Source organism: Nerophis lumbriciformis, linkage group LG25 (assembly GCF_033978685.3).
Source record: "Nerophis lumbriciformis linkage group LG25, RoL_Nlum_v2.1, whole genome shotgun sequence".
NCBI classification, from domain to species: Eukaryota; Metazoa; Chordata; class Actinopteri; order Syngnathiformes; family Syngnathidae; genus Nerophis; species Nerophis lumbriciformis.
Window position 1 is genome coordinate 22,733,265 of NC_084572.2, and position 25,932 is coordinate 22,759,196.

Here is a 25,932-nt window from a genome sequence, read left to right on the forward strand (position 1 = left end):
GAGGAGCCAGATGAGGTGGTTCGGGCATCTGGTCAGGATGCCACCCGATCGCCTCCCTCGGGAGGTGTTTAGGGCACGTCCGACCGGTAGGAGGCCACGGGGAAGACCCAGGACACGCTGGGAAGACTATGTCTCCCGGCTGGCCTGGGAACGCCTCGGGATCCCCCGGGAGGAGCTGGACGAAGTGGCTGGGGAGAGGGAAGTCTGGGCTTCCCTGCTTAGGCTGCTGCCCCCGCGACCCGACCTCGGATAAGCGGAAGAAGATGGATGGATGGATGGACATTTTAACGCATAAATCGGCCGATAATAACGGCAGGCCAATATTATCGGACATCTCTAATATATGTGTGTGTGTGTGTGTGTGTGTGTATATATATATATATATATATATATATATATATATATATATATATATATATACACACACACACACACACAGTCATGGTCAAAAGTTTACACACACTTGTAAAGAACATAATGTCATGGCTGTCTTGAGTTTCCAATAATTTCTGCAACTCTTATTTTTTTGTGATAGAGTGATTGGAGCACATACTTGTTGGTCACAAAAAAACATTCATGAAGTTTGTTTCTTTTATGAATTTATTATGGGTCTACTGAAAATGTGACCAAATCTGCTGGGTCAAAAGTATACATACAGCAATGTTAACATTTGGTTACATGTCCCTTGGCAAGTTTCACTGCAATACGGCGCTTTTGGTAGCCATCCACAAGATTCTGGTTGAATTTTTGACCACTCCTCTTGGTGCAGTTCAGCTACATTTGTTGGTTTTCTGACATGGACTTGTTTCTTCAGCATTGTCCACACATTTAAGTCAGAACTTTGGGAAGGCCATTCTAAAACCTTAATTCTAGCCTGATTTAGCCATTCCTTTACTACTTTTGATGTGTGTTTGGGGTCATTGTCCTGTTGGAACACCCAACTGCGCCCAAGACCCAACCTCCGGGCTGATGATTTTAGGTTGTCCTGAAGAATTTGGAGGTAATCCTCCTTTTTCATTGTCCCATTCACTCTCTGTAAAGCACCAGTTCCATTGGCAGCAAAACAGGCCCAGAGCATAATACTACCACCACCATGCTTGACGGTAGGAATGGTGTTCACTTTTTCTCCTCCAAACATATTGCTGGGTATTGTGGCCAAACCGCTTAATTTTTGTTTCATCTGACCTCAGAACTTTCCTCCAGAAGGTCTTATCTTTGTCCATGTGATGGACAAAGATGTGATGTTAAAGTTTTTAAAACCCATCCATCCATCCATTTTCTACCGCTTGTCTCGTTCGGGGTCGCGGATGGTGCTGGAGCACCATAACAATTAATTTGCTTTAATGAAATGTTTGAAATATTATGCTTTTTGAAACAGCTCAACACAAAAAGGATACAAACACGTTTTGAAAGAGAATAAACAAACTCTTGCAATGTGTTGGTGTCTTGCCAGATTTTCTATTTTGTAGGAATACAGCGTTTGTATTCCTGTTTTAGGAGCACTTGCATTAAGAGGAGAGGAGCCACACTTCCATGTTTAGATAGCAATTATACGCATTAATTACACAAAATGTGGATTGTTACGATCATGCTTTGATTGTCAAAGTTGGTAGGTGATATTTTTTTCATTCATTCAATGAGGATATTACACATCCAGTTTGCACCCTTCGCTAGGAGAAGAGAGGTATGTGGCTTCAAACTATTAGTGGCGTGTCATTTATTCCACTTTAAATGAGTTATGACTGTGTGTGATGCTTTTATTTAAGGATAAATTACACAATATAGCATAAAGACACTAATCTCACAGAGAGATCTCCTTCATAATTAAAGCACAATTGAAATGTTGCCAGTCATATTAGTAAAACTAATACTTTTTGTCACAGTAGTTTTTATAGTGATGAACGTTGGAGACCTGTTCTATCATAAAGCTGCACACTGAATTTATTCTGTTTTAAGTTAAGCAGCTGTTAAAGAAATATGTTTATTTTTAAGTTAAGCAGGGAATATTTACATCAATGTAATCCGTGATTGACCCTCCATAACACCCAATTCTTAACATGTAACATGCCTTTTAAAAAGAAAAACTTTAGTTTGAAAAACATTGCACTAGCATCAACTACAAACAATTACATCAATTTATGAATTGCAATAAAATTGTTCTGCATTTACCTTGGCAAAAAGACTTTTGTAGGTACTCCTCCATTGTGTAACAATAGGAATTAGAAAACCGCTGCTTATGTTGCTGACGGACCGGAGAGGTCAGAGTTATATTTTTGTGCACCAAAGCTATAAGGCTCAATCATCCACTTTGTTGAGTCGGATCTAGACAGAACGAACTGAAACATGTCAAACACAGCATCGGCAGCTTCTAAGTACAAACCCCGTTTCCATATGAATTGAGAAATTGTGTTAGATGTAAATATAAACGGAATACAATGATTTGCAAATCCTTTTCAACCCATATTCAATTGAATGCACTACAAAGACAAGATATTTGATGTTCAAACTCATAAACTTTATTTTTTTTTTGCAAATAATAATTAACTTAGAATTTCATGGCTGCAACACGTGCCAAAGTAGTTGGGAAAGGGCATGTTCACCACTGTGTTACATCACCTTTTCTTTTAACAACACTCAATAAACGATTGGGAACTGAGGAAACTAATTGTTGAAGCTTTGAAAGTGGAATTCTTTCCCATTCTTGTTTTATGTAGAGCTTCAGTCGTTCAACAGTCCGGGGTCTCCGCTGTCGTATTTTACGCTTCATAATGCGCCACACATTTTCGATGGGAGACAGGTCTGGACTGCAGGCGGGCCAGGAAAGTACCCGCACTCTTTTTTTACGAAGCCACGCTGTTGTAACACGTGCTGAATGTGGCTTGCCATTGTCTTGCTGAAATAAGCAGGGGCGTCCATGAAAAAGACGGCGCTTAGATGGCAGCATATGTTGTTCCAAAACCTGTATGTACCTTTCAGCATTAATGGTGCCTTCACAGATGTGTAAGTTACCCATGCCTTGGGCACTAATGCACCCCCATACCATCACAGATGCTGGCTTTTGAACTTTGCGTCGATAACAGTCTGGATGGTTCCTTTCCCCTTTGGTCTGGATGACACGATGTCGAATATTTCCAAAAGCAATTTGAAATGTAGACTCGTCAGACCACAGAACACTTTTCCACTTTGTATCAGTCCATCTTAGATGATCTCGGGCCCAGAGAAGCCGGCGGCGTTTCTGGATGTTGTTGATAAATGGCTTTCGCTTTGCATAGTAGAGCTTTAACTTGCACTTACAGATGTAGTGACAAACTGTATTTAGTGACAGTGGTTTTCTGAAGTGTTCCTGAGCCCATGTGGTGATATCCTTTAGAGATTGATGTCGGTTTTTGATACAGTGCCGTCTGAGGGATCGAAGGTCACGGTCATTCAATGTTGGTTTCTGGCCATGCCGCTTACGTGGAGTGATTTCTCCAGATTCTCTGAACCTTTTGATGATATTATGGACCGTAGATGTTGAAATCCCTAAATTTCTTGCAATTGCACTTTGAGAAACGTTGTTCTTAAACTGTTTGACTATTTGCTCACGCAGTTGTGGACAAAGGGGTGTACCTCGCCCCATCCTTTCTTGTGAAAGGCTGAGCATTTTTTGGGAAGCTGTTTTTATACCCAATCATGGCACCCACCTGTTCCCAATTAGCCTGCACACCTGTGGGATGTTCCAAATAAATGTTTGATGAGCATTCCTTAACTTTATCAGTATTTATTGCCACCTTTCCCAACTTCTTTGTCACGTGTTGCTGGCATCAAATTCTAAAGTTAATGATTATTTGCACACAAAAAAAAAAAGTTTATCAGTTTGAACATCAAATATGTTGTCTTTGTAGCATATTCAACTGAATATGGGTTGAAAATGATTTGCAAATCATTGTATTCCGTTTATATTTACATCTAACACAATTTCACAACTCATGGAAATGGGGTTTGTATATTCATGGAAAAAGGGATGTAATAATATCAAAATCTCACAATACGATTTCATCACAGGATTAAGGCCACGATACGGTAGGGCTGCACAATTAATGGTATTATATTCCTGATCACGATTTTGGCAGTTACCATTAAATGAGGGTTTTTGTCGGTTGATATTAATATTTAAAAAACAGGCGCCGCTGTATTTCAAACCAAGCGCGTTGACATCCAACAGTCAGTCAACCGATAGACGGTGGACTCATGTGAGAGAATGTACATTGAAGGTACAGCCTTTAGCCAGTAAATATTCAGATAAATAAATACATTATTTAATCGGTGCCCTTCCCTCCTGCAGAGTGACCCACAGTGTACCAACAGGCTCGCAATTTAACCCCGAAACACGACTGCACGCCTCGTCATTCTCTTGGCACTCATGCTTGTTTCCCGAAGCCCGGAAATGCTCCCCGGCGGATGAACCAACAACCAACGGCAAAACGAGTTGCATGGCAAAACTGCGTTGGTGTGCACATCCGAACTAATTATCGACTTGCGCAGACACGTTAAGCATGAACAACACTTCCCCTTCTTTTCTCAACCGCCATCGTTTGCTCACTGTAAAGCTGGTTGCCAAACGAGCAAAGGTAAAGTGTACCACTGATAGTCACACACACACTAGGTGTGGTGAAATTACCCTCTGCATTTGACCCATCCCTTTGGTTCACCCCCTGGGAGGTGAGGGGAGCAGTGAGCATCAGCGGTGGCCGCGCTCGGGTATCATTTTGGTGATTTAACCCCCAATTTCAACCCCTTGATGCTGAGTGCCAAGCAAAGCTGGTTGCTAACAGAGCGGGCCGCCCACCGCTGGCGCAAATCCCTGCAAAACAGCTACAAAAGCGGAGGTGCCCAAAGTACAGACGACCCTAACATAAGCCATGCACCGAGAGACCCCGTATAATGTTTTCATTTGTATGTGCCTTTTGTGCATAATCATATTTTTTCACTTGTTTGCACTTTATTATTACACTCTGCAGTGGCCTATTTCTTTTAGTTAGCCCTTTGTCTTTTGTACATTTTATTTTATTATTTATTTTATAAGTTTCATTTTGAAATGAAAGCCAAGTTCACATACTGTTTGTTTGAAATAGAAAGTGCAGTAAAATATGTTTCATTAACGGTAAATAATTGTAATGAATAATCGTGATTTCAATATTGAAGATAATCACCATTATTATGTTGGTTCTGATCCTGCAGCCCTACGATATGGTATTATTGCGGAATTGTCCCCAAAAAAATTAAGAAGACCTTGGTAAAAATGTGTTTTGATTGATTGATTGAGACTTTTATTAGTAGATTGCACAGTACAGTACATATTCCGTACAATTGACCACTAAATGGTAACACCCCAATAAGTTTTTCAACTTGTTTAAGTCGGGGTCCACGTTATTCAATTCATGGTAGAATCATGTGGGAATTGAAGTGGCAGGAATGTAACTGTAATTTAACACATAATACTCTATTGTTCGAATCATATTTATTACTACAAACATGTATTTTCGAACGAATAAAATATTCCGTTTGTAAACATCCAGTGTAACAACTGGAAAACAATGTTTCGTTTAAAGGGGAACTGCATTTTGGGGGGATTTTGCCAATCGTTCACAATCATAATGAGAGACATGATGATGGATGTATTTTAAATTGTTTTTGCATTCTAAATATTAAATAAATGCGATCAAAAGTCTGCTTACAATGGAGCCTGGAGGATCAGCTCTATTCTGCCTATAAACCTTTAAAAAAACATCCAAACACCTCCATTAGGGTGTATATACATGATGTAAGTATATATGTAATGTAGTAACGATTACATTTATACAAACATTTAATATTTACTGTTTAATATTTTATATTAATATTTATATTAATATTTTTATATTAATATTTACTTATTTTGATCAATTTAAGCATACGCAGTGCATTCACTTTATGAGACTTTATGAGAGCCAAAAATAATAATAAAACACCACTTACTGTACAATGTCTGCTGTCATTAGGAACCCGACTGTTTGAATGTTCATATATTCCTATTTAGATGAAGAATGTCTCATATTCCTCACAAACAAACGAGATGGGGGGGGGGGGGGCGGGGACCAAGCGTCTTTTCATGGCGTTCCCGCCATTTCTGGGTCCTAAATGGCTGTCGGAGTGTACCAACTTGTCGGAACACAACTTCAGACTTCCTCTGTCCAAGTGAAATGCATGATTTATGATCTATAACAGGGTTAGGGATCCTATGGCTCTAGAGCCAGATGTGGCTCCTTTGAAGACTGCATCTGGCTCTCAGATAAATCTTAGCTGACATTGCTTAACATGATAAGTAATGAGTAATTCTGCTGGTAATCACAGTGTTAAAATAACGTTCAAATGCATTTTAATCCATCCATCCGTTTTCTACCGCACCTGTTCAAGAAGTCGCATTAATGGTAAGAAGTATTTTATTTATTATTGGTTAGCTTCAGAATAACAATGTTATTAAAAAGAATAAGAGACTTATTATACGCTAAAAATGTTGGTCTTACTAAAAATACACACATTTAGTTGTATTCAGTGTTAAAAAATATTTTATGGCTCTCACGGAAATACATTTTTAAATATTTGGCTTACATGGCTCTCTTAGCCTAAAAGGTTCCCGACCCCTGATCTATAATAAACTTCCAGGGAGCAAGGAAGCGAGGAAATCATGTCACACAGGCTTGTAATCACGGCGCCGCTATAAATAGTTTGTGTGCGTGTGTTTATAATAACAATATCACTAATACTTGGTTAATATTCAAGTCACGAAATGTAAATATAGTATTGTTGGAGCTTTTTGAATGGTTAGTTATTGGATTTTATGGGCGGAATAGAGGACCTCCCATAGGCTTCGCTGTAAGCGGACTTTAATTTATCTTTATTTACAAGTTAAAATTAGGGATGTCCGATAATGGCTTTTTTGCCGATATTCCGAGATTGTCCAACTCTTAATTACCGATACCGATATCAACCGATATATTTCAGTCGTGGAATTAACACATTATTATGCCTAATTTGGACAACCAGGTATGGTGAAGATAAGGTCCTTTTTAACAAAATTTATTAAATAAAATAAGATAAATACATTAAAAACATTTTCTTGAATAAAAAAGAAAGTAAAACAATATAAAAACAGTTACATAGAAACTAGTAATTAATGAAAATTAGTAAAATTAACTGTTAAAGGTTAGTACTATTAGTGGACCAGCAGCACAACTTACGGACTGTATCCCTTGCAGACTGTATTGATATATATTGATATATAATGTAGGAACCAGAATATTAATAACAGAAAGAAACAACCCTTTTGTGTGAATGAGTGTGAATGGGGGAGGGAGTTTTTTGGGGTTGGTGCACTAATTGTAAGTGTATCTTGTGTTTTTTATGTTGATTTAATAAATAGAAAATAAAAAAACGATACCGATAATAAAAAAAACAACAATACCGATAATTTCCGATATTACATTTTAAAGCATTTATCGGCCGATATTATCGGACATCTCTAGTTAAAATGCATATTAAAAAAAATGCCATCCGTCAGTAGGACTTTCAAAATGATTGTGAACGATAGGCAAAATTTAAAAAAAAAAAGTGCAGTACCCCTTTAACTTCCTGAGAACCATCGTCCAGTGGACATTGTGGTAATAATTTGGAGAATGCTGATTTTCAGGAGATTAACTAACAATAACATTTTTTATGATATTAAAAAAATCACTCAAATTGATGTTTGAGATCACTGGCGTCTTGGTTTTACATCAAGGACATTTTCTGGGTGATGGTCCATCAAGTGGCTTCTCATATTCCCTGACTTGTTGACGTCGTGGTCTGCAGTGTCGGCAAACTTTTTTTTAAAACCCATCTGCCACATGAAGGAAAAAACTGCTTTTCTACTCATTCATCCCTTAATTGTGTGCGTTCATACTTTGCAGGAGGTTCTGCGCAAGGAATCGTGGTAGATGTAGTTTACTTCTGAGACCGGACCAGTCCATAGCTCCCACTGACAGGCGCACTCCAAGTTCTCGCTTGACAACGTCACATGCCACGGAACTTTTGCTAGCATTGTAAAACCGAAATACTGCGATATTTACAATACTGTTACATCCCTAATGTCCATCATTTGGACGTTTGTGGCTGGCTGCGGCTTGAACAATGCAGACTAGGATCGTACAGTATACCGGTATTAGTATAGTAATGAATCATATTCGGTACTATACCGCCTCTAAAAAGTACCGGTCCCCCCACCCCTGTCGTCACATCGTGTCATTGTTGGTTTTACGAGCAGAGGAGCATGTTCGGCAGCGCACAATCACGGAGTACTTACAAATAGACACAGTGTGTAGACAGAAAAGGGAGAACGGACACATTTTGGCTTGAAAACTAACGATAAAGGTGATGTTATAACACTGAAACGCCCTCAGGAAGAGGTGCTTTAAGACATGGCTAGCTAGTTAGCTAGCGGCTAAAGTCCAGCCACAGTCGGCAGTGGTTTAGCTACTTCTAAATCACTAATCCTCGCCTCCATGGCGACAAATAAAGTAAGTTTCTTACAAGTATCATCCCTGCAGGACGAGGAATAGCTAAACATGCTTCACTACACAACATAGCTCACCGGCGTCACTGCTAATGACGCCGATCATCAATGTAAACAAACGCCATTGTTGGATCTACTACTAAAATCCACTGTAATGATACCAAGTATAGGAGCGTATCTAGTCGATACTACTATGATTACATCGATATTTTTTAGCATCACAAAAAAAATATATATTTTTTTTAATTTATATTATGTTTATAAACTGAGGAAATATGTCAATGGACACATGAGGACTTTGAATATGACCAATGTATGATCCTGTAACGACTTGGTAACAAATTTGTAGTATCATCCAAAACTAATGTAAAGCAGCCATACAACAGAAGAATAAATGATTATTATATTTTAACAGAAGTGTAGCTAGTACATGTTGAAAGTAAATGAACAAGTAGATTAATAATTCCTTTTCTACCACTTGTCCTTAATAATGTTGACAAAATAATAGAATGGAAAATGACACAATATGTTACTGCATATGTCAGCAGCTAAATTAGGAGCCTTTGTTTGTTTACTTACTACTAAAAGACAAGTTGTCACTACTGTATTTAAGGACAAACCTGCAATAAGAAAGTACCGAAAAGTATCGAAAAGTATCGAAATACATTTTGGTAGCGGGACCATTACCAAAATGGTATCGGTACAACACTAATGCAGACTGACAGTGGGGCTCTTTGACCACATCTGATCAAAGGGCATGTTTTAATTGTTTGTGTCTCTGTTTCGGTCGTCTGCTACTAAATTTGTCAGTTTCGGTGGTTGGCAGGCAGGATCGTGTCGATCTCTGGCTGTACGCTGTGGACAAATACTACTGCAACCGGCAGCGGGGAGGCTCCTAACTCAAATAATGCTAAAATTAAAGCAGGACAAAAAGCAGAGGGACTGTTTTATCTTAAAATACTCTTCAATTCGGGTACTGTTTAGAGTTGGGATAAGAAAATGCATCCTAATTGGCCTCCTTAAACCCAATCCCCTAACAGAGAAAACAACTATTTTGTAGCAAAACTTTGTATTTGAACGAATATGAATGGTAAGTGGCATGACCCTCAGACACACACACACACACACACATTAAGAAGAGCAGCAGTGAACTTGTTTATCTATTTAAGTAGACTACAGATTGCCCTTTGAATGAATATTAGACGTGTGCTCCCACCAATTGATGTGATTTTTACTGTGACTGTCCATTCTGAGGACTCATTGACCACACCAGACCAAAGGAACCTGCGTAATTGGCCTCCCGTGGGGAACAGCATGGTACTTGAGTTATGCCTGCGAGGTCTGCCATCCAGAGTCTTAGTCCAACACTTTGACTACACATGGCTGACTGTAATGCTTAATAACAGTGTAATTATATTCACACTCCATTCTGTATGAAGTAAAAGACTTAACTCCCTGCTGAGTAGCGATATAATGGAAAAGCGGGGATGTGTGCCAAATCTAGTACCATAATGGCCCCATTTTCAACACAAATGGAAGTAACCAGACCAAAAAGGTATGCAGAAGTCGGTGACTCATTTCTTTTAGTGGCACTGAAATGAGGTAGAAATTAGGTACACTTAGCATAGAAATTGTCGTTACATTTTTATGCTTGATGTCAGTTTTTCACCTGCACAGACAACATTATCTAGCTATAAAGTCAGCCATTTTGTAGTTTTTAACGCTACCATTTTTTGTTCACTGACAGATTAAGTTAAAAATATACGCTATTTTTTTTTAATTAGCAATGGCAACAGCAGAGGAATTTTAACGTGCATGTGCATGTACGAGCCAGTCTGCCCCGCTGTTGCTGGTTTACGAGCAGAGGAGCATGTTCGGCAGCGCACAATCACAGAGTACTTACAAACAGACACAGTGTGTAGACAGAAAAGGGAGAATAGACGCATTTTGGCTTAAAAACTAACGATAAAGGTGAAGTTATAACACTGAAACGCCTTCAGGAAGAGGTGCTTTAAGACATGGCTAGCTAGCTAGCGGCGAACGTCCATTCGCAGTCGGCAGTGTTTTAGCTACTTCTAAATCACTAATCCTCACCTCCATGGCGACAAATAAAGTACGTTTCTTACAAGTATCATCCCTGCAGGACGAGGAATAGCTAAACATGCTTCACTACACACCGTAGCTCACCAGCGTCAAAATGTAAACAAACACCATTGGTGGATCCACACCTGACATCCACTGTAATGATACCAAGTACAAGAGTGTATCTAGTCGATACTATGATTACGTCGATATTTTTTGGCATCACAACATCTCCTTTCGTTTTTTTAAATGTATATTATGTTTATAAAGTCAGGAAATATGTCCCTGGACACATGAGGACTTTGAATATGACCAATGTATGATCCTGTAACTACTTGGTATCGGATTGATACCCAAATTTGTGGTATCATCCAAAACTAATGTAACAGAAACAACAGAAGAATAAGTGATTATTAAATTTTTTAACAGAAGTGTAGATAGAACATGTTAAAAGAGAAAGTAAGCAGATATTAACAGTAAATGTACAAGTAGATTAATAATTCATTTTCTACAACTTGTCCTTAATAATGTTGACAAAATAATAGAATGATAAATGACACAATATGTTACTGCATATGTCAGCAGCTAAATTAGGAGCCTTTGTTTGTTTACTTACTAATAAAAGACAAGTTGTCTTGTATGTTCACTAAGATTTTTTGTTAAAATAAAGCCTATAATGCAATTTTTTGTGGTCCCCTTTATTTAGAAAAGTATCGAAATAATTTTAGTACCGGTACCAAAATATTGTATCGGGACGACACTAGTTTGACTATTTAAATATTTTATAATACTTACCTCTGCACGTTCGGTTAAGTATTTTTACTGTTCCAATATTACTAGTTTCAGATGCTTGCTGGGGGTTGAGACATGTTTACCATTGGAAATAATGGTCATATACATTTTAGAATAAGTTAACCTTGGTTGATATTCCATTTAAAAGGTTAAAAAAAAAGGTAACAAAAAAGAAGTCAAACGGCACAAAAATGTGTGTTGAACAGAGGTCCAGTTTAGATAAATACAGCAAAAATAAGTGCATGAAAAATATGACTCACTATAATGCTGAATCAGTGGGAGCCCTGGGCTTGTTTCTTTGCAATGAGATCCCCAGCAGGTTACCAACAACCTGCGGGGGACCGCAGTTGGAAATCCGCCTTTGGCTACGATTTGTCACATTTATATTTTATATGTTCATTAATGTGCATTGTATCATGGTCACAAAGTTATAACAAATGGCAACTTCCTATGAGGAGTTTTATTGTCCATCTATAAACAAGCTTATTGGTGTGTCTAGTGGGACAGGAAAAAGTTAAGTCTGCGGCCTGGTGTCATGTCTGTGTAATCATGTTTTGTTTTAGTCATGTTTTGTTTTGTTTAGTTATTGGACTCTTTAGTTTCTGGCTTTTCACTCCCTTGTCTTGTTTCCATGGTTACCCATTAGTTTCACCTGTTCCACGTTTGGACTCATTGTGCACTCGTTTGTCACCATAGCAACCCATTAGTTTTCACCTGTCATGTCACGCACCTGTTTTGAGTCACGCACCTGTTGTTAATCATGTCTGTGTTATTTAAGCTTTTCATTTTCTGTTGTTCGTCCTGGTGTCATATCTTTTCTAACCCTGCTATCCTCTCGTATCAAGCCCTGTTCACGGTCCCATGCCACAGTAAGTGTTTTTTTATTTTGTGTTCACAGTTTCTACCTTTGTGCAAGTTTTGTTTTCATTTTTTTTACCTCCGCCATTGTGCGCGCTTTTTGTTTGTTCCTTTTTGATAGTAATAAATAAATCATGTACCCACCTTCAAGCCATGTCCGATCCAAATTCACTTGCATCTTGGGAAAACAAAAACTCCATAGTCCTCGTTCTGACACCCGGTAGCAAATGCGTCACGGACCGGTACCGGGGTTGGGGACCACTGTTTTAGAGCACAGCTTGTGATATCTAATACTAAACACCTGGTCATGGAAGTAGCAATTAGGATTACTACTAGCTATGCAATGATTATTTGACTCATCAAAGTTAATAAAAGAAACAGAGAACAAAACAGATCCCATTTGTGACTTGTTCCACCTCAAAGATAAAGTCTAAAACACTGAGATAAACAAATGAACGTAGTAGTGATGGGATGGTTTTGTGACGTCCGCGAGGTCTGCTTCGGCTCTGGCATAGCCCCGAGAGGATGATCCCACTTGACTAAAGTCTGGCCAGGAGCCATTTGCAGTCTGCAGCTCAAGTTGTGTTGGCCCACAGCACATTGTCGAAATAAAATCAAACCAAAAAAAACAACAGTCAAAATCTTAAATGTTAATACTAATTTATAATAATAGAGAAAAATGTATACTAATAATACGCCTCCACTGTAACACAAAGTTGACCCAGACTTTTGTCTTTAAATATATACTGTTTTTAGCAACTGTGTTACTATTTTTTTTGTGTGTGTGTGTGTGTGTGTGTGTGTGTGTGTGTGTGTGTGTGTGTGTGTGTGTGTGTGTGTGTGTGTGTGTGTGTGTGTCCCATCTCAAAGGGAAAAGCAGTAGGAAATGGGTGGATGGATGGTTATACAACATGTTTAATTCAAAACTTGGTAGAGAGAAACATTTTTGCAGCAGTTTCCTAAAACACTAGGGGTGTGGGAAAAAATAGATTCGTATTCGAACTGCGATTCTCACGTTGTGCGGTTCAGAATCGATTCTCATTTAAAAAAAATCGATTTTATTTATTTATTTATTTAAAAAAATGTTTTTTTTATTTTTTTATTTTTTTTTTAATTAATCAATCCAACAAAACAATACACAACAATACCATAACAATGCAATCCAATTCCAAAACCAAACCCGACCCAGCAACACTCAGAACTGCAATAAACAGAGCCATTGAGAGGAGACACAAACACGACACAGAACAAACCAAAAGTAGTGAAACAAAAATGAATATTATCAACAACAGTATCAATATTAGTTACAATTTCAACATAGCAGTGATTAAAAATCCCTCATTGACATTATCATTAGACATTTATAAATAATAAAAAAAATGTGTCACACTTGCATCACATCTCATAAGCTTGACAACACACTGTGTCCAATATTTTCACAAAGATAAAATAAGTCATATTTTTGGTTCATTTAATAGTTAAAACAAATTTACATTATTGCAATCAGTTGATAAAACATTGTCCTTTACAATTATAAAAGCTTTTTACAAAAATCTACTACTCTGCTTGCATGTCAGCAGACTGGGGTAGATCCTGCTGAAATCCTATGTATTGAATGAATAGAGAATTCTTTTGAATCGGGAAAATATCGTTTTTGAATCGAGAATCGTGTTGAATTGAAAAAATAAATCGATTTTGAATCGAATCATGACCCCAAGAATCGATATTGAATCGAATCGTGGGACACCCAAAGATTCACAGCCCTACTAAAAACATTAGAGTCCTGTCATATAGGTGGTCTTTGACTAGGTCTCAGGGTTGTACGGTATACTGTCCTAATAAAGTAACACGGTACTTAATGAGTTAAAAACGGTATTATACTGCTTCTGAAAAATACAGTTTTATTTAGAAAGTTGAAGTTATAAACACTGAAGCCCCGTTATGTAAGAGGTGATTAGTTCTTGCTCTTGTTAGCCAGCTAGCGGCTAACGTCCAGCCGCAGTCAGCAGTGTTTTAGTTACTTCTAAATCACTAATCCTCTCCTCCATGGCAACAAATAAAGTGAGTTTCTTACAAGTATCATCCCTGTAGGATGAGGAATAGCTAAACATGTTTCACTACACACCCTAGTAGGATAGAATAGCTAAATGCTAACAGCAAGCTCGCGCTCCTGAATGTAAACAAATGTCAGTGGTGGATCTACACAGACATCGGCTGTAACGATATCAAGTACAAGAGCTGTGCATAGTTGATACTACAATGATTACATCGATATTTTTTATTATGACAAAATCTTTTGTCTATTTATTGTTAATAAACTCAGGAAATATGTCCCTGTACACAGGAGAACTTTAATTATGACCAATGTGTGATCCTGTAACTACCGTATTTTTCGGACTATAAGTCGCAGTTTTTTTCATAGTGTGACTTATACTCAGGAGCGACTTATGTGTGAAATGATTAACACATTACCGTAAAATATCAAATAATATTATTTAGCTCATTCACGTAAGAGACTAGACGTATAAGATTTCATGGGATTTAGCGATTAGGAGTGACAGATTGTTTGGTAAACGTATAGCATGTTCTATATGTTATAGTTATTTGAATGACTCTTACCATAATATGTTATGTTAACATACCAGGCACGTTCTCAGTTGGTTATTTATGCCTCATATAACGTACACTTATTCAGCCTGTTGTTCACTATTCTTTATTTATTTTAAATTGCCTTTCAAATGTCTATTCTTGGTGTTGGGTTTTATCAAATAAATTTCCTGAAATGCGACTTATACTCCAGTGCGACTTATATATGTTTTTTTCCTTCTTTATTATGCATTTTCGGCCGGTGCGACTTATACTCCGGAGCGACTTATACTCCGAAAAATACGGTACTTGGTTTTGGATTGATACCAGAATTTGTAGTATCATCCAAAACTAATGTAAAGTATCAAACAACAGATGAATAAATGATTATTACATTTTAACAGAAGTGTAGACAGAACATGTTAAAACCGAAAATAAGCAGATATTAACAGTAAATGAACAATTAGATTAATCATTTTCTACCGCTTGTCCCTCAAAATGTTGCCAAAATAATACAACCAGAAATGACACAATATGTTCCTGCATACCTCAGCAGCCATATTAGGAGCCTTTGTTTGCTTACTTACTACTTAAATAGAAGTTGTCTAGTATGTTTACTATCTTACGTAATGCCAAAATACTTTGATTGCAATAAGAAACGTATGTTTAATGTATCATAAGCTTTTCTGTTCAGATAAAGCCAATAATGAAATGCTTAGGTGGTCTCCTTTATTTTGAAAGGTATTGAAATACATTTTGGTCTCGGTACCCGTACCAGAATATTGGTATCGGGACAGCCCTACTAGGTCTTCTGCTTAAAAATAGTTAGTATAGCTGTTGATAGAGGAACTTGGACCAATGTGCTTGTGTTTTAATTTACGACTAACATTTGGTAAAGTAAAGTGGACACTGCTTTTTCCCCACAATATGTAACCCTGACAAGACTAAAACAAATGTCTACTACAGAGGATACCGGTAGGAGAAAAAAAATAGTGTCGAGAGAAGTCCTGTAGTGTACAGCTCCACTAATGGACATTGGAGTGTTACTTTCAAAGGCAAAATTAAAGTATTGCTAGAAACATAATTTTATATAGGACTTTATTATATTATATGTATAGTACATATTCCAAAAAGAAAAAAGCATAAAACACAGTATATTTAAATATAATAAATGTAAAAAAGGGAATAAATATTCAAAATAAGATCATTAAATGAAATCTAGTTTGGTTACGCCATCATGAGCGCAACACAAGGTTGTAAAAGTTTCAACTACAATTCCAAATAAGATGTCAAAAGCAAACTGAAATCAAATACACACAGCTTAAAGACTGATCAATACCTATTTAAATTTAGTAATACACAAATATGATGATTTATCAAAATATAAAAGAAATATACCTGAACAGAACGCTCATGATGGTTACACCAAAAAGTAACGCTATGAATCGCGTTTTTCCAAGTTTTTGGGGCATTTTTATGCTATTTCCAAGCATCTCCTTTTTATTATCGTTGATTTTAAATGGTCAAACTAATGCATATTATACATGCATGCCCTAGTAAACAAAAAAAAAGTCATATTTATTTTGATTGTTACATTTTGAAGTACATTTGTGCAGGTGGGTGCGAATGTACTCATTACCAGAGCTTGATCCTCAGCATTCTGTAAATATGGCCCCCACAACAATGTAGTTGAATAGCCCTGTCTTACTGTAAGTACTCCATTCCCATTCCTCTCATGAAGGGACGAGGCGGGTTTAATGTGCGACGATTCAACTGTGAAGTCGATAGTTCAATGACCCCAACTCCGAATGTTGTTGTTTGTTGCACACTCCTTAAAGGGGACCTAATATGCAAAACCAACTTTTTTACCTATTGGTACCTGTTGTCAGGTATCAGGATCTGCTTAAGTTTGAAATCAAACCATGGAGACCTTGCAGATATATTTATAAAACAATCTTGCCTTCCTTCTTACTTCCTCTAAACGAGCCGTTGTGACATTTTTCCATCAAGTGACATCAGCGGATATCTCCATATCGGGTACCTGTAGAGGTCTACCCAAAGAACTTTGTGCCCGTCTGCCATTGTAGTCCATCGCTGTAGTCAACAAGCTCCTTCTTTTTCTGTATCCTCTTGTTGTGTGGCAGACTGTCTCGTACATGCACATGCATCCTCTGCTGTTGCCATTTCTAATACAAAGTAGTGTACAGTTTGAATTTACAGTCGTGGCCAAAAGTTGACATACACTTGTAAAGAACATAATGTCATGGCTGTCTGGAGTTTCCAATCATTTCTACAACTCTTATTTTTTTGTGATAGAGTGATTAGAGCACATACTTGTTGGTCACATAAAACATTCATGAAGTTTGGTTCTTTTATGAATGTATTATGGGTCTACTGAAAATGTGACCAAATCTGCTGGGTCAAAAGTATACATACAGCAATGTTAATATTTGGTTACATGTCCCTTGGCAAGTTTCACTGCAATAAGGCGCTTTTGGTAGCCATCCACAAGCTTCTGGTTGAATTTTTGACCACTCCTCTTGACAAAATTGGTACAGTTCAGCTAAATTTGTTGGTTTTCTGACATGGACTTGTTTCTTCAGCATTGTCTACATTTTCTCAATGGGGTTTAAGTCAGGACTTTGGGAAGGCCATTCTAAAACCTTAATTCTAGCCTGATTTAGCCATTCCTTTACCACTTTTGACGTGTGTTTGGGGTCATTGTCCTGTTGGAACACCCAACTGCTGTCAAGACGGGGGGGTCGCAGCTTGCTGCGAGATTTGTTCTCCCGGGATGCAATCGGACTATATCGGACAAGGCTTGAAGGTAGGAACATTTTAATTGTTCGCTATCAATAGGTACAAAACAAAAGGGCGCACAAGGCGAAGGCACAACTTAGCGTATCATACAAAAACTAACACATAGGCAGAAACTATGAACATGAAACAAAACTTACTTGGCAGAGCATGAATCTATGGCATGAACAGAGCAAATACAGAGTAATGTCGCCAGGACGACTAACTGGAAAAACAGGCTTAAATAATAGTCTCTGATTGATTGATTGAATTATTTATTTCAAACCTGCACAGCACAACAACACACTTTTTTTTTTTTTTTCACATTTTGGCAGGGACATTTATGCAAGGCTTGAAAAGGGGTTGGATGAAGCAAATGCTTATAATATCCCAACCCCTCTCACTCATTCCACATTTAACATAAACAATATAATACAAGAACAATATTATACAAACAAAAACAAGAAAAGCTCCTGTACACCAACAATACAATAGTACCACTGTTACTATGACACAAGACAAGACGAGACAAAACACTCATACACACACAGGCCCAAACACTCTCTGACCATACACCTCTCTCCCATCGCTCTGTGTTGAGGGCATCACTCTCTTTCCTCCTCGTACTTCTTCAGTACTTCTTTTTTAAACAGTCTTTTAAATGTAATCATGTTAGAACAAGTTTTTAACTCGTCCCCATAGTTGTTCCACAGACTGACTCCACGCACTGAAATGCACATTGATTTTAAAGTTGTTCTAAATTTAGGAAAATATAATTTGTTGTTTCCTCTTAGACTGTAACTATGGTGAGCATCTCTATCCTGGAATAGGTTTTGCATATTGGATGGTAGAGAGTTTTGAGATGCCCTAAACATCGTTTGAGCAGTTTTAAAATTGATTACATCGTGCAGTTTAAGTTGCTTTAACTCCATGAATAGTGGATTTGAATGATGTCTGTAGTGAACATTGGACACAATCCTAATGGCCTTTTTCTGCAGAGTGACTAAAGGCTGTAGATGAGATTTATAACAATTTCCCCAGACTTCAACACAATAGTTTAAATATGACATAATAAATTAATGATACAATAACAGCAGAGCATTGGTGTTCAATAAATGACATGATCTCCTCATCATTCCAACACATTTAGCAACTTTTGTCCTTAGGTAACTTATATGAGGCTTCCATGATATATTTTCATCTATTACCACTCCTAAGAATGAATTTTGTTGAACATATTCTATTGGTGTATCATCAATAACAATCCTGATGGGTATATTACTTTTGCGATTGCTAAAGAGTATGATTTTGGTCTTCTTTAAATTCAGAGACAATTTGTTGGTATTAAACCAAGTTTTTAACTTGATCATCTCCTCAGTTACAGAAGCTAGAAGTTGCTTCACGTCGTCACCTGCACATGTAATGGTTGTATCGTCAGCAAAGAGGATGAACTTCAGCAGTGTTGATACTTTACATATTTCATTGATATACATTATAAATAGTGTGGGTCCTAGTATCGAGCACTGGGGGACTCCACAGGTTATGTTCATGAGTGTAGATTGATGTTGGTCGATCTGAACAATCTGCTGTCTCTCATTCAAGTAGCTCTTCAGCCATTTCCCTGCCACTCCCCTTATGCCATGATTAAAGCAGGTGCGTGAGTCAAACACATGAGACAGGTGAAACTAGTCAGTTGTCATGGAAACTAAAACAAACAAGGGAGCGCAAACAGGAACTAATAGAGTCTTAAACCGAAAATAACAAAAAACATGATCCAGACCAAAGATCATGACAACTGCGCCCAAGACCCAACCTCCGGGCTGATGATTTTAGGTTGTCCTGAAGAATTTGGAGGTAATCCTCCTTTTTCACTGTCCCATTTACTGTCTGTAAAGCACCAGATCCACTGGCTGCAAAAGAGGCCCAGAGCATAATACTACCACCACCATGCTTGACGGTAGGCTTGGTGTTCCTGGAATTAAAGGCCTCAAGGAAGTGCTTTAATGTAGAAACAAAAATCCAAATATGACCCCTCTAAGTGGGGTTTCATCAGCCTTTCAATGTCCTTAAAGAAAATAACAAAGTCAATAAAAATGAAAGGACTATGATGTTTGTGTGTTTTGGAATTGCTGGCATTGCTGTAATTTCTTGTTCTTTTATTGCTATTGACGATCCTTATTTTCGTCTTACATGTTGACTTTAACTGCAGTGCATCATGGGGATGGGTGAAAAGGGAAGATTGTTGATACTGCCTTTTTATCAGACCCCACAAAGTGACCTGTGAGTGTGCTATATAATTGTAGACGTATCTCTGTAGACGTGAGGCCAATATAGAGAGACCAAATCAGTGTCTCAATGCGTGTCACAGTTGATGCATTTTGTTACTGAGGCATGTCGGCATCATCTGTGTATATGAAGGAACACACACACAAACACACACACACACACACACACACACACACACTCCATTCATTGGCCATCTGCTGATGCTGCTGCAAAAGTACCACTGACCCAGGTCTTCATCAATCCTCTTTTCATCTTGTTAGTTTGTGTTATGCTTTGCCAAAGGCTGGTGCCCTCTGGCTTCGCTTTGATTGAAAGTACCGCTACTCTTCTGAATGCTGTCTGATAGAAAAACGGGCTTATACCCTGTTCAAAAAACTACAGAGAAAATTTAAAACCACACATCCCTGAACTGCAAATATTCAAATTAAAAATATGCGTTAATGACATATTTTAATGACAAAACAATGTAGGGACAAGAGTTGTACTGTATACTGGTATTAGTATAGGACCGCGATACTAATGAATCATATTCGGTACTATACCGCCTCTGAAAAGTACCGGTACCCCACCACTCCCCAACCCCTGTCGTCACGTTGTGTCATTGCTGGTTTACAAGCAGAGGAGCATGTTCGGCAGTGCACAATCACGGAGTACTTACAAGCAGACACATTGTGTAGACAGAAAAGGGAGAACGGATGCATTCTGGCTTAAAAACTAGCGATAAAGGTGAAGTTGTAACACTGAAACGCCCTCAGGAAGAGGTGCTTTAAGACATGGCTAGCGAGCTAGCGGCTAAAGTCCAGCCGTTGTCTGCAGTGTTTTAGCTACTTCTAAATCACTAATCCTGGTCTCCATGGCGACAAATAAAGTAAGTTTCTTACAAGTATCATCCCTGCAGGACGAGGAATAGCTAAACATGCTTCACTACACGCCGTAGCTCACCGGCGTCAAAATGTAAACAAACACCATTGGTGGATCCACACCTAACATCCACTGTAATGATACCAAGTACAAGACCGTATTTAGTCGATACTACTATGATTACGTCAATATTTTTTGGCATCAAAACACCTTCTTTTGTTTTTTTCAAAATGTATATTATGTTTATAAAGTCAGGAAATATGTCCCTGGACACATGAGGACTTTGAATATGACCAATGTATGATCCTGTAACGACTTACATTTTAACAGAAGTGTAGATAGAACATGTTAAAAGAGAAAGTGAGCAGATATTAACAGTAAATGAACAAGTAGATTAATAATTCATTTTCTACCACTAGTCCTTAATAATGTTGACAAAATAATAGAATGGAAAATGACACAATATGTTACTGCATATGTCAGCAGACTAATTAGAAGCATTTGTTTGTTTACTTACTACTAAAAGACAAGTTGTCTTGTATGTTCACTATTTTATTTACGGACAAACTTGCAATAATAAACATATGTTTAATGTTTAAGATTTTTTTAGTTAAAATAAAGCCAATAATTAAATTTGTTGTGGTCCCCTTTATTTAGAAAAGTATCAACGTACAGAAAAGTATCAAAATAATTTTAGTACCGGTACCAATACCAAAATATTGGTATTGAAACAACACCAGTTGGGACTATTACTTAAAAGTTGAATATTTGTCAACAACAAATTAATTTGTCGATAATAACCGTAACGTCATTGCTCGTGTTTTTCCGAACGAAAACAGACATGCGCAACAACATCACAACAGTAAACGTTGAAAGTAAGTGAACATTTCAGAGCATACAAATAATTTATTCAGTTTGCGAAGCAGTAATTTTGTTTTATGGTAGTGCATCTGTCATGTGTGTGGGAGCATTTTAAAGTGGAAATAGTTAGCTTGTCACCTAGCTAGCTAAAAAATTGTATTTATACTTGTCTTAAGGTTTTCACATACTTAATTAAAAATGCACTTTTTATGGAAACTAGATCAGTGTTTTTCATCCTTTTCTTAGCCGAGGCACATTTTTTCCCATTGAAAAAATTCTGAGGCACGCCACCAGCAGAAAACATTAAAAAAATGTAACTCAGCAGCCGATATTGACGATAAAAAGTCGTTCTCGCAATTGTTTGATATGAATTCAAACCATAACCAAGCATGCATCAATATAGCGCTTGTCTCAAAGTAGGTGTACTGTCACCACCTGTCACATCACGCCGTGAATTATTTGGACTTCTTTGGTGTTTTCCTGTGTGTAGTGTTTGAGTTCTTGTCTTACGCTCCTATTTTGTTGTTGATTGTCATGCCATTTACGGATGTACTTTGTGGACGCCGTCTGCTCCACACACTGTAAGTCTTTGCTGTCGTCCAGCGTTCTGTTTTTGTTTACTTTGCAGCCAGTTCAGTTTTAGTTTTGCATAGCCTTCCCTAAGCTTCAATGCCTTTTCTTAGCGGCACTCGCCTTTTGTTTATTTTTGGTTTAAGCATTAGACACCTTTTTACCTGCAAACCATTGTCATCGTTCCCGACATCTAAAGGCGAATTAGCTACTTGCTGCCACCTACTGGTATGGAAGACTATTACACGGTTACTCTGCCGAGCTCTAGACAGTACAGACACTCAACAACGGCACATTTACGGATTATAATTACTGCTTTGCAAAAAATATTTTTAACCCAATTAGGTGAAATTACATAATCTCCCACGGCACACCAGACTGTATCTCAAGGCACACTAGTTGAAAAACACTGAACTAGAGAGCTTTAGTTTTTTGTTGTATGTTTTTATTGCTACTATTTTGACTGTTCTTTGTTTTTTTTTTCCATAAACATTGATACTTTCTTTTAGCAGCATGTTGGGCCAATGTTTAGAGTTGTTTTTATTTTTGTAACAGCCTAAAGAGCAGCACAGTTACAGTACGAATAAATATTTCAGAATGAAGTAGTAATCTTTATTGTTATGGCTAAACATATCTCTATCGGAATTTAAAAAGCTGATGGCTAGATTAGAGCCAGTGAATAGGCTTCATAAACCAATTAGTGGACTAATCATTTATTTAGTCGCTAATTAAAAACGTATCAAAATAGTCATTAGTTGCAGCGCTACTCGAAAGCCAAATTATTAAGTGACTGTGTGCGGAATGCAGAATTAAGTGAAAAAAATAGTTTGCAAGATGATTTTACTTCTGTCAGTCTTGGGTATGTCTTCCTACATGCACACCCTGCAAAGTCAGAGCATGCTCCTGTTAAGTTGAGGGGGCGTCCCCGGGCCTGGACTGGGAAGCTCCTGGACAGTCTGGTGCTAGGGTGCCCATTAGGTGGATCGCGAGGCATTAAAAAGAATAGACCTATAGATTAATGGTGTAGTATGAAGAAAAGAAAAAAAGACCGGAAGGAAGGCAAGAAGCATTTTTAATTTCAACAGACTCTTCGTATTCGACAGTTCCGGTCTTCACAATCCTGCCTGTGCTAACAGAATAAGGGTCTCAGAAAGCTAGCGCATACAAGCTATGAGCAACAAAGTTAACTCCAATGTATTTCTTGTAAAGGGTATGGAAGCTGGACAAATCAGAAGCTAAAAACCAACCACTTTCATGTGGTGTTGGACTTTTTTCCTCCACAATGTAAATTCGAACTTGTGGATATTATCAGCACTACTGTGTCCAGTCAATGTAGGTCATCAGAATAAGGTGTTACACCAACTTCTATATGCGTTAAACGTGCTTGTATTTTTATGAAATACTTTTAACAAAACATAGTTTATGTATGTGTATCATCCCTGCAGGACGAGGAATAGCTAAACATGCTTCACTACACACCGTAGCTCCCCGGCGTCAAAATGTAAACAAACGCCATTGGTGGATCTACACCTAACATCCGCTGTAATGATACCAAGTCCACTAGTGTATCTACTCGATACTACTATGATTACGCCGATATTGTTTGGCATCACAACATCTTTCGTTTTTTTTAAATTTATATTATATTTATAAAGTCGGAAATATGTCCCTGGACACTTGAGATCTTTGAATATGACCAGTGTCTGATCCTGTAACTACTTGGTATCAGATTGATACCCAAATTTGTGGTATCATTCAAAACTAATGTAAAGTATCAAACAAGAGAAGAATAAGTGGTTATTACATTTTAACAGAAGTGTAGATAGAACATGTTAAAAGAGAAAGTGAGCAGATATTAACAGTAAATGAACAAGTAGATTAATAATTCATTTTCTACCACTCGTCCTTAATAATGTTGACAAAATAATAGAATGGAAAATGACACAATATGTTACTGCATATGTCAGCAGACTAAATAGGAGTCTTTGTTTGTTTACTTACTAATAAAAGACAAGTTGTCTAGTATGTTCAATATTTTATTTAAGGACAAACTTGCAATAAGAAACATATGTTTAATGTACCCTATATGTTTTTGTTAAAATAAATCCAATAATGACATTTTTTGTGGTCCACTTTATTTACAAAAGTACATAGATTTTGGTACCGGTACCGGTATCGGGACAACACTACGTGCTTGTGTTTTTATGAAATACTTTCAACATGTTAACAAAAACATATTTTATTTATATATATATATATATATATATATATATATATATATATATATATATATATATATATATATATATATATATATATATATATATATATATATATATATATATATATGTATATATATATATGTATATATATATATATGTATATATATATATGTATATATATATATGTATATATATATATGTATATATATATATATATATATATACGTATATATATATACATATATATATATATATATATATATATATATATATATGTATGTATATATATATATGTATGTATGTATATATATATATGTATGTATATATATATATGTATGTATGTATATATATATATATATGTATGTATGTATATATATATATATATATGTATGTATATATATATATATGTATGTATATATATATATATATATGTATGTATATATATATATATATATATATATATCCATGAAATGCATGGAGGATGACTCGCCTCCATATTTCCAGTGGTTAGCTCAGAGTTACGAAACCGCTTTAATATGAAGCTGGCTGTGGCGCGTTCTTTATGACGTCACTTCCTGTGTGGGGCGCGGTCTTTCTGGCATCACTTCCTCTCCGAAGTCACTTTGTAAACGATCAATGAGTCCATACAAAGCTAAGAGCCGGAGATTCAAGAAATACACGGCACACTTACCCTTGTAAAAAATTATCCAAGGAGGGGAACCTTAAACGATGATTTAGTGTGGCTGACACGGTGCTTAGGCTAACTAATTATTTGTTTAAGACATGGGTGTCAAACTCTGGCCTGCGTATTTTGGGTGTATTTTGTAGCGTCCCGTAAGAGTTAATGCTGCAAAGGGTTCTGGGTATTTGTTCTGTTGTGTTTATGTTGTGTTACGGTGCGGATGTTCTCCCGAAATGTGTTTGTCATTCTTGTTTGGTGTGGATTCACAGTGTGGCGTTTATTTCTAACAGTGTTAAAGTTGTTTATACGGCCACCCTCAGTGTAACCTGTATCGCTGTTGGTCAAGTATGCGTTGCATTCACGTGTGTGTGTGTATATAGAAGCCGCACATATCTTGTGACTGGGCCGGCACGTTGTAGAATGGATGAAAAGCGGACGTGACGACAGCTCGTAGAGGACGTTAAATGCAGTGCCTTTAAGGCACGCCCCCAAGACTGTGGTCCGGGTGGACTACGAGATATAATGACTGATGAACACCTTCGTTCGATAATGAAGGTTACCTCAGCTCAAAGCCTGAGCCCCAACATTAATGAACTAGCATCCAAGAAAAGATGGCAGGTATCTGGCTTGGGCACATCAGATTAGATCAGTGTGTTGCAAACTGAGCAGTTTAAAGTCCTGAATGTTTGGTTTATTCATTATTTTATTTTCTAATTTATTAGCCTGTGAAAAAAGTTAATGTTTTTACCTCAGAAGGCTGCAAATAG

At 37.3% G+C, this 25,932-nt stretch overlaps 1 protein-coding gene across 1 annotated transcript in view; it reads left to right on the top strand.

Annotated features, from left to right (window-relative positions):
* The window catches only part of LOC133621686 (alpha-1,6-mannosylglycoprotein 6-beta-N-acetylglucosaminyltransferase B-like), a 334,072-nt gene that overhangs the window by 252,264 nt on the left and 55,876 nt on the right, over positions 1-25,932 (top strand). The window lies entirely within an intron of this gene.